This window comes from Phyllostomus discolor, chromosome 10 (genome assembly GCF_004126475.2).
Source record: "Phyllostomus discolor isolate MPI-MPIP mPhyDis1 chromosome 10, mPhyDis1.pri.v3, whole genome shotgun sequence".
NCBI classification, from domain to species: Eukaryota; Metazoa; Chordata; class Mammalia; order Chiroptera; family Phyllostomidae; genus Phyllostomus; species Phyllostomus discolor.
This window is the reverse complement of record NC_040912.2, coordinates 78,454,132-78,469,670: the sequence shown is the minus strand read 5'-3', so window position 1 is coordinate 78,469,670 and position 15,539 is coordinate 78,454,132. Positions and strand designations below refer to the sequence as shown.

The 15,539-nt window shown below is 54.9% G+C and overlaps 1 protein-coding gene across 1 annotated transcript in view; it reads left to right on the top strand.

Moving 5' to 3' along the window:
- Positions 1–577: 577 nt before the first annotated feature.
- The window catches only part of PLXNA4 (plexin A4), a 408,926-nt gene continuing 393,964 nt past the window's right edge, over positions 578–15,539 (top strand). Inside the window, exon 1 of the mRNA XM_028525438.2 lies at positions 578–1,107. The gene's annotated coding sequence lies outside the window, so the exon portion shown is untranslated. The remainder of the gene's footprint in view (positions 1,108–15,539) is intronic.

Below are 15,539 nucleotides of genomic sequence, written 5' to 3'. Positions count from 1 at the left end.
GAGTCGCCCCCTGCCCCCTCTGCCGGCCGTTCTCGGTCCGTCTAGATGTCAGCCGCGAGCTCCCAGCCAGCCAGAGCGAGCCAGAGAGGGAGCGGCGGCGGGCTGCGGGGAGGGGAGGGGAGGAGGCGAGGGAGGGAGGCAGGGAAGCGGGGAGGGCGGGAGGGAGGAGAGGAGGACCCAGAGAGCGCCAGGCAGCTGGAGTTTTTGCAGCGCTTGGCCGGGCTTCAATGCACAGCAGCAGCGAGCCGCGGCGGCAGCAGGCAGCCCAGGAGCCCCGGCGGCGGCCGAGCCAGCGGCGGCCCCGCTCCCTGCCCCCTGCAAACTTTGCGAGCAGCCCACCCGGGGGGCCGGGGGCGCGCCCAGGAGGCCCGGCTGGGCCCGCGGCCGCCACAGCTTCAGCCGCCACTGCCGCCACCACCGCAGCCCCGCGCCTCCCCGGGGAGCAGTCGGCGGCTCCCGCGGCCCCCTAGCCCCGGCCCCTCGGCACTGCCCGGCCAATCCCCCGGCGGGGGCGGGGGCAGCAGCGGCGCGGCCGGCCGCGGGCTGCCGGGGGGCGGCCGCCGCTGCCCAGGGAGGCTCGCAGAGGCTCCGAGAGCGCTCCCCGGCGGGTCCCCTGCGCACTTGCCGCGCCCGGGCAGCGGCCCGACCCGGCGAGCATGGGCGGCGCGGAGTGACGCCGCCGTGCCCGCTTGGCATCAAGGACATTCGGCCCTCGGGGGTGGGGACGAAGGGGGGCAGCCCTGAGTCGCCACCGCAGCCCCCCCAGAGCCACTACTGCTGCTCAGGCTCCCGGATTGGGTGGAAGAAAGGGGTGCTTGAAATCGATCCACAATTTCCGACCTTTTTGTTGGACATTCCGCCCACCTTGGACGCTGCAAGAGGAGCTGTCAAGCCCCGCAGGCTCTGATTTCGCCCTCCGTTTTCCTCGCGTCCTCCCGGGCTCCCTGTGCCCCGGTGGAGTATTTGCGTTCGGGGCTGGGGCTGGAGGAGGCAGCCACACGCGCGCACACGCACACGTTCGGAAGAGGGCGAGCGGCAGCGGCACCGGCACCATCTGCAGTGTCAATGCGGCGCTCCCGCTGAAGGAGGCAGAAGCGGCGCTTGCAGGTAAGGAGCCGGCCCTGCGGGCGGCGGGGGCACAGCGGTGGAGATACCCGGCTCCGTCCTGGAGTCCCGGGCTTCCCTGGAGCCAGCACGCTGCACGCTCGCGCGCACACACGCACACACACAAACACACACGGGCACACACCGCGCACAGGCACCTGCCCATGTCGCACCTGGACACCCGCGTAGGTGTTGCGCGGCCGGGGCAGGTGTTTCCTGTGTGCATTCTCAGACGCGCCCAGACGCAGACTTCTCTCTTACCCCGGACTTTCAGGCCGGGATTCTGTGTGTGCCTGCCTCTCCCTCCCACTCCGGCAGGCTGAGGGAGTGATTTTTCTCATTGCTCAGCCTCTTGCATCCCTAGCTGGTTTTCAAAACGACAGAAGTCATGGGAGGTCTTCGGGACCCTCCCAGTGTAATCTGGGTTCCGCGGCCTTTGAACACCTTGGGGTTCGAACGGTCTACGGACGGACAGATACTCGGATTTGAAGAGCGTAGTGGCCCAGCGCGCCCGGAGGACGCCACCCAGGCGGATGGGGCTGCAGCTCCGTAGGGCGGTGCATGTGAGCCAGACTGCGTTTCCCCAGTAAGAGGCAGCACAGTCGCTTTTCTGAAGCGTGGCACTGCTTCCCGGGAATGCGCAGGTTTTCGGGCTGAAGCACCGCTTGGGGGGTGTGTGCGGCTGATGCAGGGAGGATGTCGGGGTTCGCATATTCCATAAACGGTATGACCTCCTCACGTCTTTGGTCTCTGGCCCACAGCAAGGCTACAGGGCTTAAGGACACAGGACTTGGGTCTGTCTCCCTGTCACCTCCCTACCCTTCCTCTGTACTGTGCTGCAAACTACCAGCCCTGCCTCTGGCTAACACCTGTCACATGCCTTTCGGGGTGTGTGTCTGAGCAAAAGGTCTGGAAGTGATGAGCCACGAGGGTGTAGTGGAAGAAGAGAAGGGGAGGATCCCCTCTCTCATGCCGGCCTCAGCAGGGCCCACCCTAGGAGGAGGCAAGGCGTTCTTGGATCTGCCCGAGTCCCCCCAGAGCCAGGCTGCTCCTGGCAGCGGAGAATCCCTCTCCAGAAGCCTGTGGTTCAAGGTCCTATTTCCCGGAAGCTTTTCCTTACCTTTTCTCCCTGGCTGGAGTTTCATAGGCTGTTTATTTTCAAACTTTTTTTTTTTGTGGAGGAGGTAGGAGGTGGTTGGGGCTCGAAATAGGGCTTTTTCAGTTGTCATTTGCGGGGGGGGGGGTCAAAGAGCAGTTCATTCAGGCTCCGTTGTTGTAGGAAGAAGAATGTGACATCCAGATAAAATATTATTTTGGAGTTGAACATAAACATAGCAAGGTCCCATGTTTCCGTAGTGGTTGCTTATTGGGGTATCTCATTGGTCAGCCCGGAAAGAAATGGAATGTGCTTGTCCCACTGCACAAGATCATATATGTTCAGAGGGTCCTACGCACCGACCAGCGGGGAAAATACTGTGGCGAGAGTCTTCCAGAGCATGAGGGGAAAGGAGTCGACATCCCGTGGAACGATGGGGCCTCGGTGCTGGGCATGGGGTTTGGTTGATTCTGGAAGTCCCGAAGATGGGTGCTGAAATGAAGGGCTCTCTCTCCGCACCCCTGTCTCTGCTATTTTCAAACTTTTCCTAGCTGCTGCAAAGGTCTCTTGGCTAGGCCAGGGAGGAGAAGAGCAGACGCCCCGGGAGGGAGATTGTATTCTGGCGGTGTGCTGCTGTGTGAGCTGCCCTTTGATTGATTGAAAAGGGTAGATGGAATAAAGCAGAGCTGTCACAATGGGGCGGACCCAGTAGGGGGAAGAAGCTTTATTTTCTTTTTAAGAATGGTGGGTGTACGTCCACACACACTCAGACATATAGACACAGGCGCGCTCAAGAGCCTGGCTGTCTGCCGCCAGCCTCTGCAGCCAGCCCTGTGTGGCCACGGGACCCACCTCTGGCTCCCGGGCTGTGGAAGACCTGGAACGTCTCCGCACACATGCCCCTGGAGAGCGTGGACAGGGAGGCCCCACGGGTGTGTAGAGCGGCACATGGTTTTCAGCAGAAATAGTGAACTCCGGCAGCAGTGGGTGGCTCCCAGGTCAACACTCCCTCACGGGACCTTGGAGGGGCAGAAAGAGGGGGTACACAGCTCCCCGGAATGCCTGTGCCTCTTCCACGTGTCTGCGCCTTTCTCTGCTGCCCTCTCCAGTCTCTTTCCTTCCTCGTGGGTTTGCAGCCTCAGGATCCGTCATTTTCATGCGAAGCCAGCAGTCGTCATGCTGGTTATAAGCTAAAGATTTTTAAGCACGGGTTCAAAAAATCCCCACACTCTCCGCACTTAGTCTGAGGTACCAGTTGGTTTCTAGGACAAAGCAGGCATTAATTAACATCTGTGTGAAGCTGGGTATATACATCATCCAATTTTCCCCCTCCGGCTCTCCAGCCCAGCCCTGGAGCCTGCCACATTGTCACTGTCCCTCCCCATCACTCCTCTGGGGTCTGCCTTTGAAGTTCTCTGGGGTCTCCTCACTCGGAAAGCAGGTGCACTAGAAAACCGCCGCCAGGAGAGCGTCCTTTGGGCAGACCCTTGCTCCTGCTGGGCTGGGCTTCAGGCAGCTGTGCTGTGGGCACGCGTGTGGGTCGTCCACGAACTGTTCCTCCTTGCTCCATCCGGCACTCGCTCCAGGCTGGCCTCTGTCCTCCCAGGACTTCATCCTGGATGCCCACCGACCCTCCGCAAACATTTCCGGAGGAATCGGAGGCTGCCAGCTTGCTTCCTTTCTCCTTCTCCGAGGGCGCTTCTCCACCGCCTGCCGCTCCCTGCAGACAGGGAGATCTGCATGGCAGACTCTGCCTACACTTGGCCTCCTGGTCTTTTCAATCACAATGAGGGCTGCTGGGAATTCAGTGGGGCTTTCTAGGGAGGCAGCGGTCCTGAAGTGGGGAGAGAGCTAAGGGGGCGGGGTGATGAACTGTTCTTAGCTCCTAGTTATCACCAGGCTTTGATGCAAAGAAATTGCAGCCAATCTCTCTCCTCCTAGCCGGCTAGGAGGCATTTCTTAGCGGCTTCTCCCCATCCTCACCCGGAGACGGCACTACTCGGATAACGCCACCTCGGAGACCTGTTGGAGTAGCTCTGTGATGGGCGGTGGTAGGGCGGCAGCCATACAGCCAGCCTCCCATGATTCCGGCTGTGATTCGCCCGTGCAACAGCTGTGTCATTAATTTTGAGACTCTCCTCCCCTCTCCTTACTTGTGTCCAGGGCTACCGCCTGTGACACTGGTTGGGACCCTGGGGCGGTTGAGCAGGGCTCCGGTCCCTTCCTTGACACCCCCTTCCCTTCCCCCGCCCCATCACTCGCTAATCCACCGCTTGGCTTTGTGTGCACATCCGCCAGCCCATTCGCCCTCAGATTTGTGGCACTCCGAGAAATCAATAGAACATGAATTTAACGACAGCTGGATGATTAAGTGTTATTTATATTTAAGAGTGGCGTTTGAAAAAGATGTCGCGCTAATAAATCAAACGGCTGTTTGGGAGATGCACATGATGAGGATAATTGCCCTACAGGCTCTGCGGAGCAATGCCTGGTCGGTGCAGAGCCCTGCCCGCGGGCACCACCTCTTCGGAAGCTGGGAGCCCCGCCGCTTCCTACCCTGAGCTCCCGCCTGATCCCCTCCCTTGCTCCGGCTTACTCTTCTTTCTCCCCGCTCCGCACTGCCCGGGCTGTAGCGTCCGGTTGTGGCAGGAAGGTAGAGTCAGCAGGGAGACTGAAGGGGGCTCTGCTGCTAAGTGCTAAGAGATGGAGCTGAAAAGTGAAGGCAGGCAGGGGGTCCTAATTCCCCCAGCAGAGGCCTGGTTGCAGGAGGAGAGGCCGCTTCCCGGCTTGGTCTGCAGCAGCTTGGAAGGAAAGCCTCTTGAGTCCCTGCAGTGAATCTGTAGCAGGCCCGACCTGACCCCTGTCCTATGATCATGGGGCATCAGGCTCCCCGGGGAAGATGCTTTGTGGACACTAGGGTTTGTCCTTGTGAAAGTAGCAGAATGGAAGAGCATACTGATGATGGTGGTGGTGGTAGCTGGTATTTATTGAGCACCTGTTCAGAGGAGGCATCATTTAAGTACTTTGCTTGGGTTGGCCCTTCTCTTCCTCATAGCTCCCCGGAGGGGCAGTTCCTCCACTAGGAAACGGAGATACACGAGGGTAAGGACTTTGTCCAAGATTCCGCAACGGGTGGGTGACGGAGCCAAGTCTCAGCCTTACGCAAACAAACGGACCTCCCTCCGTGTTTATCACTGTGCTGTTTGCCTCCTTAGAACGTCATTGCGGAGCATGGTGTTACCCCCGTGGGAGGCTTAGGAGAGAGTGCCCAGGGGAATTTAGAATCCCTGGTTTCTGCCCTGGACTACCTCTGTGACCCCAGGTGAATTTATTTAATTATTTTATTTTATTTTATTTTATTTATTTAGAGGAGAAAGGAGGGAGGGAAACATTGATGTGTGAGAGGAACATCGATTGGTCTCCTCTCACACACGCCACAACCAGGGATTAGCCCACAACCCAGGCCTGTGCCCTGACTGGGAATCGAACCAGCAACCTTTCGCTTTGCAGGATGGCACTCAACCAACTGAGCCACGCTGGTCAGGGCAGGTGAATCTATGTCTTATTTAAACATCAATTTCCCAGTTCATCAAAGGGGGCTGAGTCTTATCTTCACTGTCGTGGGGTTGTGAAATTGAATGGATCATTCTGGCAGAGTGCTTAGTTTCTGAGGGTAACTCTTGCCTCCTTTGTCAGAAAACAGTCCTCCCATTTCCTCCCGGGGAAAAAGTGGGGAGGAGTGATTGAGTGCAGGCCTGGTCTCCGCTGTCGATTCTCTGAGGCTCTGCGTCTTATGCTGGGAGGAATCTAGTTCTCCCTAGTGACTGCTCAGAATGTGCTGGTGTTCGGGAAACAACACTCTTTCATTTAATCCTTCAAATCCCCCTGTAACATGAGGATTGTTTATTTTCACTTGGGTGGTTTAGGAACTATGGTGGATGCTACATGGCGGCTGGTCTTTTCACTCTGGGGGAAGGATGCGCACAGTAGGGGCTCAGTTATGTTCATTTACGTATTCATTCAGGTTCCAGGTTTGGAAAGCCAGAGGCAGGAAGGAATCTTGACTGTGGGTGTCATGCCGCACTGGGTGCGTGGTCCACACAGTATTTGGGGCAGAGGGTTCATTGGAAGTTGGTGCCCAGGGGCTGTATGTGGCGGGGGGGGGGGGCATCCTGCAGCACTTTGTCTGAGTGTGACTTTGTTAGGAATTCGCTCGGGATTTTGGGAGACGTGGGCGTGATGGGCCCCTGATGGGACTGTGGGCCTGGTTGGGTGCTATCCCGCCTCCAAGCCAGGCCCTATTTGCCTGACTCAGTCTCTCTGGCCTGAACATTTTAGGGAGCAGCCTCAGGCGACCTTGCCGTTTTTCTTTTCCTCCCAAAGACAAACTTTTATTTTATACCTTATTCATGTGGCTTCTCCTTTACGTTAAAGTGAGTGAAGTTTCCGCCAAACTTGAGGTGGCAAGCAGGGGTGCACTCGGAACTTCATCAGCTGCCCTCTGGTGCAGCAGGAGTGGCTGACACTGCGGAGCAAATCCCGCCCAGACCTACTGCAACAGGTGTGCATGAGAGATGCCAGGTATTCCCGCCGGGCGGGCTGAGCTCGATTCCCCTGCCCCCCTCTCCACGGTGCCTTCTGCATGAACCAGGATTCGCAACAGCAAATTGGATTTTGGGATGTTGTCACTGCAACACAAAACAGATCACTAGCTAAGAGGATATCGTCTCCACAGTCGATGGGCTGGATGCAGACCGGCTGAATCAATTCCTGAGGTCTCACGGGCAAGAGCACTTTCGCGAGCAGCTGAGGAAGTGGTCACGGGGACTGTGGGAACGGAAAACCCGAGCTGGTCAACGGCTCGCCTGGTCTTCGCCCAAGATCTGCTTCACGTCTGGCACACTCACTGCACTTGTGTGGTCGGAGCCCAGCTGGGTTTCCCTCTTGGTACTTTGGGGTGCAGGCGGGCGAACCACTCCTTGGCTTTGGCCCAGAGGTCAAGAGGAGGGAAAGTTAGCAAAGCAAGGTCGGCCCATTGCTTTTCCCCTTGTGGAGGGAACAGTCGTGGAGAGGGGGCGTGTCAGGGCAGCAGCCCTGGGGTTGTGTAATCAAACCAGACCAATGTCAGCCGACCTCGCAGAGATGGTTTTTAACGAGGGGAACACACCAGAATCATCTAGGAATCCGAGGCAATGCCTGCCTGCCTGGATGTCCTTGTCTGCCTTCCCGTTGCAGACCTGCTTCCGCAAGGTGAGCCTGAAATAGAGCAGAATTTCTCCAAGCGTGTTCTGTGGGAGTGAGTCGCTGTTACACACACACACACACACACACACACGCACACACACAAAGTTTCCGTGGCCAAGTAAGTTTACCCGGACTGTAAAGCAAAGCCAAAGAGCTGTGCAGAGCCTTTAAACACGCTAACGTGGGTTGTGAAGCCACACGAAGCAGATATCCTGTGCATTGGCCTGGGACTCCACCGAAAAATGCTGGACTAAGACCAGCACTCTCATTTGTCTGCTCCTGGCCGTGAATAAAGGCATGGGTTTTACACACGCAGAGTCCTGGGTTCTGCTGATGATGTAGATACTAGCGTTTCAAAGAGAATCCTGGCTGGTGGGTAGATGGGACAACCCTCGGCTCAGCATTGGCCCCTTATCCCCCCAAGGCAGCAGGGAGGTTCTCAGACAGGAGTGAGGTCCAGACAGGTGCACGCTTCCTCAGGTTCCTAGATACTTCTGGTTCGTTCCCCTGGCTAGAGAGCACTGGTGTAGTGGGAAAAGTTGTCACTTCCCAGCTAAGGGCTCTTGGGGAAAGTCACCTGATGTTTCAGGGTTACCATGGACAAAATAAGCATGGTGGCAGGGGGAGGGGCATGTTAGTCCAGATGAGTGATTTAAACTTTGTTTAAATATGTAGGCAGATAGACCTCTTTATTCAAAGGGAATTTTGTATGGAACTCTAATGCACAGAACAGATGCAAGAAGGACTGTCTGGTTAAAGCTATGGGGGAGCTGGAGCCCTCCACCCCCAGCCTGTCTCTCCCCAGTCTTGGCCTGGCCTCCCTAGAAAGCAGAGTCTGAGGCAAAAGCTGGTATGGTAACACTTGGTTGAGGGTGGAATCCCTGGGCAGTGAGAGTGAAGGTAAAAGGGAGGGAGGTAGGGAAGGGAGAGGAACAAAAAACGCATCCCCAGGCTAGCCACGTCTTCCCGAGGAAACGCAGCTGCGGCTCAGTTGCTCGGGCTGCATCTGGAGGACCCTGCTGGGAACACGGTCCCGGCAAAACCTGGAGGGCAGGCACCGCCAGCACCCATCGGTGGGTCCTTCCCGTGTGCTGCAGCCCTCTGGGTCCCATTCACCCCAGGAGGTAGGGTCTCCTCCTCCCTTTGGGGCTGTGATGCTACATCAAACTAGAGCCTCTGGGGTCGGGCCCACAGGCTGGGCCATTCCCCACTGCAGGCCTGCTGGTGCCGCACCTGCAGGGTCCAGTCTTTGCCCTGAAGGGAGAAAGGACTCAAGAACTTTAGGACAAGAGGAGTGGGGGGAGGTGTCCCTGGGGTGACGCTGGCAGGAAGCGGGCAATGGCTGGGGATGGTGGCAGCCTGTCGGGGGTGGGGCCAGGCAGATCTGGGTGGGCACACAGATTGGGGGTCTGGGATAATGGGTTCCACATAAGGATTCCATGCATGGTTCCTCAGAGCAGAGTCAGGTAGCAAACCGGGGCTGGCTTCTCCAGGAATGCTTTCAGCCCCCAGAGTTCCCAGCCCTATGGCTGCAATAGCCAACCACACTATCACTCACCTGAAGGAGACCCCGACTAGAAACCACATTGAGAATGGGTTCCAATCAGGTTCCAAGAGGCTTTCCTAACTTTCAGGGCTTATAAACCACAGCAGAGCCTTCCACATGGTGGTGTGTGAGTATATATCTCAGCCACTTCTGCTAGTGACGGCTGAGGGGCCGGATGCAGATGGCCACTGCCTCGCTCCTTGTTTTACAAAGTATTATAAGCATCGAAATGTAGAGCAGCAGAGGACACTTCTGCGTAAAATATGTTCCGTAACTCATTTTCTCTTCCCTCCTTATTTTTTTTTTTAACAACTCTTGCACTCCGAAGCCGCTGCAGGGTCAGGCGGGGCAAAGGACAGATGGCTGTACTGTGCTGGTGACCCCTTTCGGCGCTCTCTTCGCCATTAGATGCTGACCCCGTCTTCCTCTCCTAAAGGCACTTGCCGTTAACTGCTGATTGATGTGAGCAACTCACTGGCTTCTAGACGAGCGCCTGCGTTGGCGTGTCTGCCCGAGATTTCCGGCTCCCCGAGGGTCAGGCCCAGCCCCTGCCTGGAGCAGCCTCGTGTGTAATCAGCAACTTAATTTATACTTTTAAATAATGGTAGGGAAGCTGCTGCCGGCAGTGGCGAGGATGACAATAGCACCGGAATGGTTTCTTTCTTTCTGTAGATGAGAGGGACCGTTTCTTCTCTTATATACTCGGTGCCTAACTTAGGGCCTGTCATACTGGAGACAATCAATAAATATTTGCTGAGTAAATAGGATGAATGGATGGAGTGGGAGAAGGTGCAGACGAATGGCCTTCAAAGACAAAAGCAGGGGTGTGTGAACCCGCCACTACGGTGGGCGCCTGCTCTCCAGCAGGGGTGGGGTTAGAACCACAGCACCTCAGGTGGCTATTTCAGAGGATTCAGATGAGGGCAGGCTGAGCCCGTCAATCTCCCAGGGTCCTGGGTGCAGGTGGAATGCCGTGGACCTTTCACATTGATGCACACGGAATCGACTTCTCACTTTCCATGTAAAACTCGCTGTGGGTTTAGGCGCCAATAGACGGGGAGGGATGACCAAACTGCGTTTCTGGGAGAATTCCAAAGCCTAGTCTCTCCAGGAGAAAAGCATTCTGTGGCCAAGTAAGTCTTACAAACCACTAATGCTGAGGCCTAGGAGTCCTTCTGTAGACACTGCTGTTTATTCTTAGCCCACCATTTTTCAGCCTGTCATGGGATCCCTGTGCGTGGGTGTATTTGAACCTGGAACAGGTGGTCAACAGAAAGCATCTGGGGAGACGCGAGTCTGCAACTCAGAGCTATCAGGGTTGAGTTTGGTTTGGAGGACGAAAAGCAGGAGAACGAATCTGCTGTGCTGTTTGAACAGGACTTGAGAGGTGTAGCTGCCTGAGCAGCTAGCTGGCGTCCTCTCATCCCATTCATTTGCTTTTGAGAGTCTTTGGAAATGGCGGTGAATTATTAGGAGACTTTCGCAACTCTGGTACCTTCAGACGTGCATATATTTTCTAAAGGGATCATTTTCAGGAGTGTGATTGCAGCTTTGACAGCTTTGTGGAGGTTTCCAAAAAGTAGCACTTTTCTGTTGCACGTAATAGATCAAGGTGGATGTTTGCAAAATATGTGAGTAGTGACTATTCACCTTCTTGATATATATGCATTTTTAGCTGCACCTATGAAATGAGAGACTTGAATGTAACCGGCAGGGATAAATGTTTTGAATTAACAAAGAAGGTTGAGTTATTAAGACACAGCTCCCTACATTTTGGGACGGTTGAAACAAATTTTCCCTCGGGAAGGAAACTTTGCTGCCTTAGACAGCCTGAAGGTTTCTAATTAGACTGTAAATCCACGGTTACCCACCACTGGTTAGTGATCCAGAGAGCGAAGCCGGGAATTTCCCGTGGGAAGCATTTTACCGACCAGTATTCGTCTTACCTAGGCAATGATGTGTGTGTGAGGGAGAGTTTGGGTGGGGGTGGGGTGTCACCCCCGTGGTGTTGGGGTTTGGGTCACCTGGAATGTTGGCTGGTCATGGACCCAAGCCACATACCCAGTTACAGGGCCTTGGCCACGCTTTGCCCAAGCACTCCGCTCCTTTCCAGAGTGAGTAACAGTGGCTAACACACACTTACTAACAAAATTCCCCTGGCGCCCATTCATAAAGCATTGCACTGGTGATTCTATCAACATTAAACTGCTTGGTGACTGAGTTTAGAATTATAGGAATCGTAGAAATGAATTAGCAGTAAATCAAGTCCCAGCTGAGTTCGAACCCAACGGCAGTGAGTTTTAAATTAAAAATATCTCGCCACGATGAAGCCGTGGTAAGTCAAGCACTGGAGCTCCGTCACTCTTGACTTTGGAGACGCGTGGCAGTCACCCTTTGAAAGGAAAACCCTGACAACAGCTTGTATTGATTCCTAGTCATGCTGGGAAATTGCCACTTCATTTCTTCTTCATAAACTGTTGGCTTTCTTTTCCTTTTCCTTTTTTTTTTTAAAAGGAACCCTATTTGCAGGGACACAGCAGAGCTCTGGGAGCAGGGCAGGGGAGTGAGGGCTCAGGCCCAGGGGGCAGCGGTCACGGCACTTTCTCTGGCTCTTCTCAGGGGGAGCCGCACGGAAGGGCATTTGGGTCTGCGGGTGTTGTGCGGTTTGTTTTCCTGCTCGGACCCCGTTTGATTCTTCTTTCTGGGAGATCTGTTCAGAAAAACAACAAAGAAAAACACTTGAAAGAGGTTGCAAGACTGTCATGTTGCAGTGACAATTGTGGTGTAATAGGAAATCATTTATGTAAGTTACAGTGCCCTCTGAATAGAGCTGGTGGGAAGTGTGGCTGCAGCTTCCCAAGGCCTATTTTTGTTTCCTCCTGCAAAATAATCCCGAGGTTTTCATTTTCAGAGCAATTGAAGAGGTATTATTTGCTGGTCAGGGAACAGGGAGACCCGGCTTCTAATCCTAGCTCGGTCGGCTGAATATCCTTCAGCCGGTTCCCTCTCTGGGGCAGGCCTTGATTTTTCTTTCTTTAAAGCCAGAACGAGCCCTTGCTGTTCCAGACCTGATGCCCAGGAGATGAGGATGAATGTGGCCTGCCTGGTAAAGGGCCAGGTGCGCCTCAGGAGAGAGGCTGCGTGGACACACGAGGTTAGAGAACAGTGAGAAAGAGAGAAGGGAGCCTAAGCCAAGGCCTCTAACCAGCACACCTCAGCCCCCTCCTGCTGGTGGGGTGCAGAGCCCTAAGGGACGAGAGCAGCCCGCACAGGGTCAGAAAGGAGGGTGCACTGGGGCAGCAGGGGACTGTGGGAGAGGACGGCTAGGCAGGGCTCCAGGGGCCTGGGCTCTGGTAGCATTAGCAGGTTAAAGGCGGGACCGCTGCTGAGGAAGAGGGGCCGTTATTTCCCTGATGCCCATTTTCTACTTCGCTTCATCCATATATAGTCCCATGAGGTAGATGCAATGCTGTGGAATTTTTGATCAACGAATTGATTGATCAATCAGTTAGTCAGTTTAGTCGATACTTATTAGCTGCCTACTGTGTGCTAGGCACTGTGCTTGAGAGTTGGGCTGTCGTGAGCTGAAAGACCTCATTCCTGCCGCCAGGGAGCTGCGGCTCGGTGCGGCCACAGCACACGGGACATCTGATGGTTGGGACGCAGAGTGGTGGGAAGTCAGACCTGTGCATGCACAGGGCACCCTGAGGATACACAGGAAGGGCCCTGCCTGGCTTGACACTGAGCCGATGCAAGGGTGAGTGGGCTGGCTTCGTGGACACATGAGGAAGGGGTGCTGGGTGGAGGGACGGGGCATGGAGAGCTGGGAGCACACGGCCCTCCGCCGGCCAGCAGTGGTTCAAGGCAGAGGTGGGAGGCTGGGCTAGAAGCAAACACAGGTAGTGGCTGGGCCGGGACCGGGGGTAAGTGTCCCGAGAAGGGCTGTGTGTGGCAGGCCTGGGGGGATTCTAAGGAAGAGGATTAACAAGACCAGATGCCCACGGTAGAGAGATCACTATGGGGGCTGCACGGAGAAAGAACCAGAGTGAAGCTAGTGTGGTGATGCAGGCAGATGTGGGGGAGAGCGGACCAGAGGCGATGGCAAAGGAGGGAAAGGGAACAGACTCGTAACCTCAGCATTACCGCTGACAGATGGTGAGTATGGCAGTGAAGATGGGGCGTGAGGGGAACTTCCTGAGCTGGACATCTGGTAGAAGATGACACCATTCGCTTAGTTACAGATTTCTGGACCAAGACTGGGTTGAGGGGGCGTGGCGGGAGAGTGTGTGTTCTTTTCTGGACATGGCGAATTTGGGTGCGTGTGGGATTTTCAGGGAAAGCCACCAGGAGGCTGGCAGATACATAGCCCTTGCGTTCCTGGCAGCTTCCTCTCAGTACTCACTGTGCCCTTTACTTCTGGTCCCATTTGTAAACTTACAGTTCATTCTGGGATCTGGCGGAAGCTTGGTAAAGAAGTGACAAGACCTACCTACAGATTTTTCCATTTTTCAAGTGGTTCATATTTGGAATTAAACATACTATCTTGAGCCTGGCTGGCATAGCTCAGTGGATTGAGCGCGGGCTGTGAACCAAAGTGTCGCAGGTTTGATTCCCAGTCAGGGTATATGCCTGGGTTGCAGGCCATGACCCCCAGCAACCGCACATTGATGTTTCTCTCTCTCTCTCTCTCTCTCTCTCTCTCTCTCTCTCTCTATCTATCTCTCTCCCTTCCCTCTCTAAAAATAAATAAATAAAATCATTAAAAATATTATCTTGAACAGTTTGCTAGAGACTGTTCTGCAAATATCCAGGCTTTCACTTTGCCTTAGGACATCCTCGGTATTTTCCAGTGGGAGGTTGAACTGTGCATGGACGATTATGGAGCGAGATGAGGGAATCGAGGCAGGTTTGGAATTCAGCGATGGAGAGCGACCAGGCTTTTTCTGGGTGTTAGCCTGTTCCCCTTCCTGGCACGTGCACCCCAGTTTCAATGGGCACACACTCAGAGCACCAGGGTGTGGTGAAATGAGCTCCATCTCCATGAGATCATTACAACTTTGACCTTGCCCTTTAGAAATAATGTCTTGTTTGTTCTGGGTGTCTCTAGGCCCATACAATCTAGGCCTGCAGGTAGGATCTGGCCACTAGACATGCTTTGCCTCATCCAAAGAGTACGGAAGAAAGATTTGCATTGTTCAGATGCCATTGGGTGGGACAGTCCTTCCCCAGGTTCCAGATTCCACTCTCTGTTGCACTGCCTTCGCTTCACACGTTTGTAGTGAAGCTATTTGCATTAAAATACCAGCAGTCCAGTACCTAGTAGGTGCTCAAACAGTGCTTAGTCTAATTTCCTAGTAGGCAGAAACAAATAAATGAGTTAACATACTATCGGCAAGAGCTTTACATTTTGCAGGGAAGCTCTGCAACCTACTAGCCCCCACCAACAGCGGGAGCTGTGCAAGTGGCTGATGGCGGAACTTGTAGGCACTCTGAGCTCTGTGAGTGTGTCTACACTGTGGAAACTTTAGAGAACAGGCCCTTTGGTTGGAGCAGAGTGTGGAGAGAAAAATGTTCCACTCCTTCACGTTTACCCAGACCGAGTCGACCCCGGACTCCTGGGTGCTGCTGTGGAAGGTCGCCGGGCTGTGTCCTCAGACAGTGTCAGGTGTCCAGCTGGCCTGGGCACAGTGTAGACCAGACCCTCTAGGATGAGGGGACTCTGGGAATTCAGCCTTAAAGAGTGTCATTAGCTGCAAAATTGCAGTGCAATTTCAAGGGAAACAATGGTGCTCCTCTCTTCTCTGGATTGCTCCTGGGTATCTCAGAGCTGCTAATAAAAATGGCTCGTACTGTGGGCTGTCTTGTGGGGAGGGACGGGGGCAGGGTAAGTATTTTTGAGCTCTAACCTTTCAAGAGCCCCACAGAGATGACAGGGTTTCTGTTCTTCCCTACTCATGCCTCTGTACCCAGGTCTCGTGCATTTTATCGACTGCACTCAGCACCTAACATATTTATGCAGCTACTCTGTCAGTCTCAGGGAAATCAGCAGTTTTTCCCAGTTTATCTGGTGGCAACTTGTTTCCTTAGTAGGGGCAGAGGGCAGGGCCAGGGTTCTAGGAAAGGAAGTAACCTAACCGCAGTCAACTGTGTTTGGGACCAAAATAGTGTAGCCCACCCAGCCCTGGGTGCTGCTCCGGCGGCCACGGCTCTCTCCCCTGAGCGTGGGGAGCTCGGGGATTGGTGAGCTGCGTCCCCTCAAAGCCTGCCTCGGAGAGTCTGGGATGATGGTAGGAAACCCCCGCTGCCTCTGCTTTTCTATCCCATTGCCCTGTTCTGCATCTTGGACCTGCAGGTTATGAGATGTCCTCCAAGGAGATTCTGGCTTTATGCTCAGATGAGAAGATCCAAGGCAGGTGCGCATGCTCAAGGTGCCGACCTGGGCCTGGTGTTGGATTGGATAGGACGTCTTAGCTGTCGACGGCCCCGGGCTGGGTGGCAGGGAAGAGCAAGCGCTGCTGCACGCAGGCAGGCCTGACTGCGCGAGGAAGG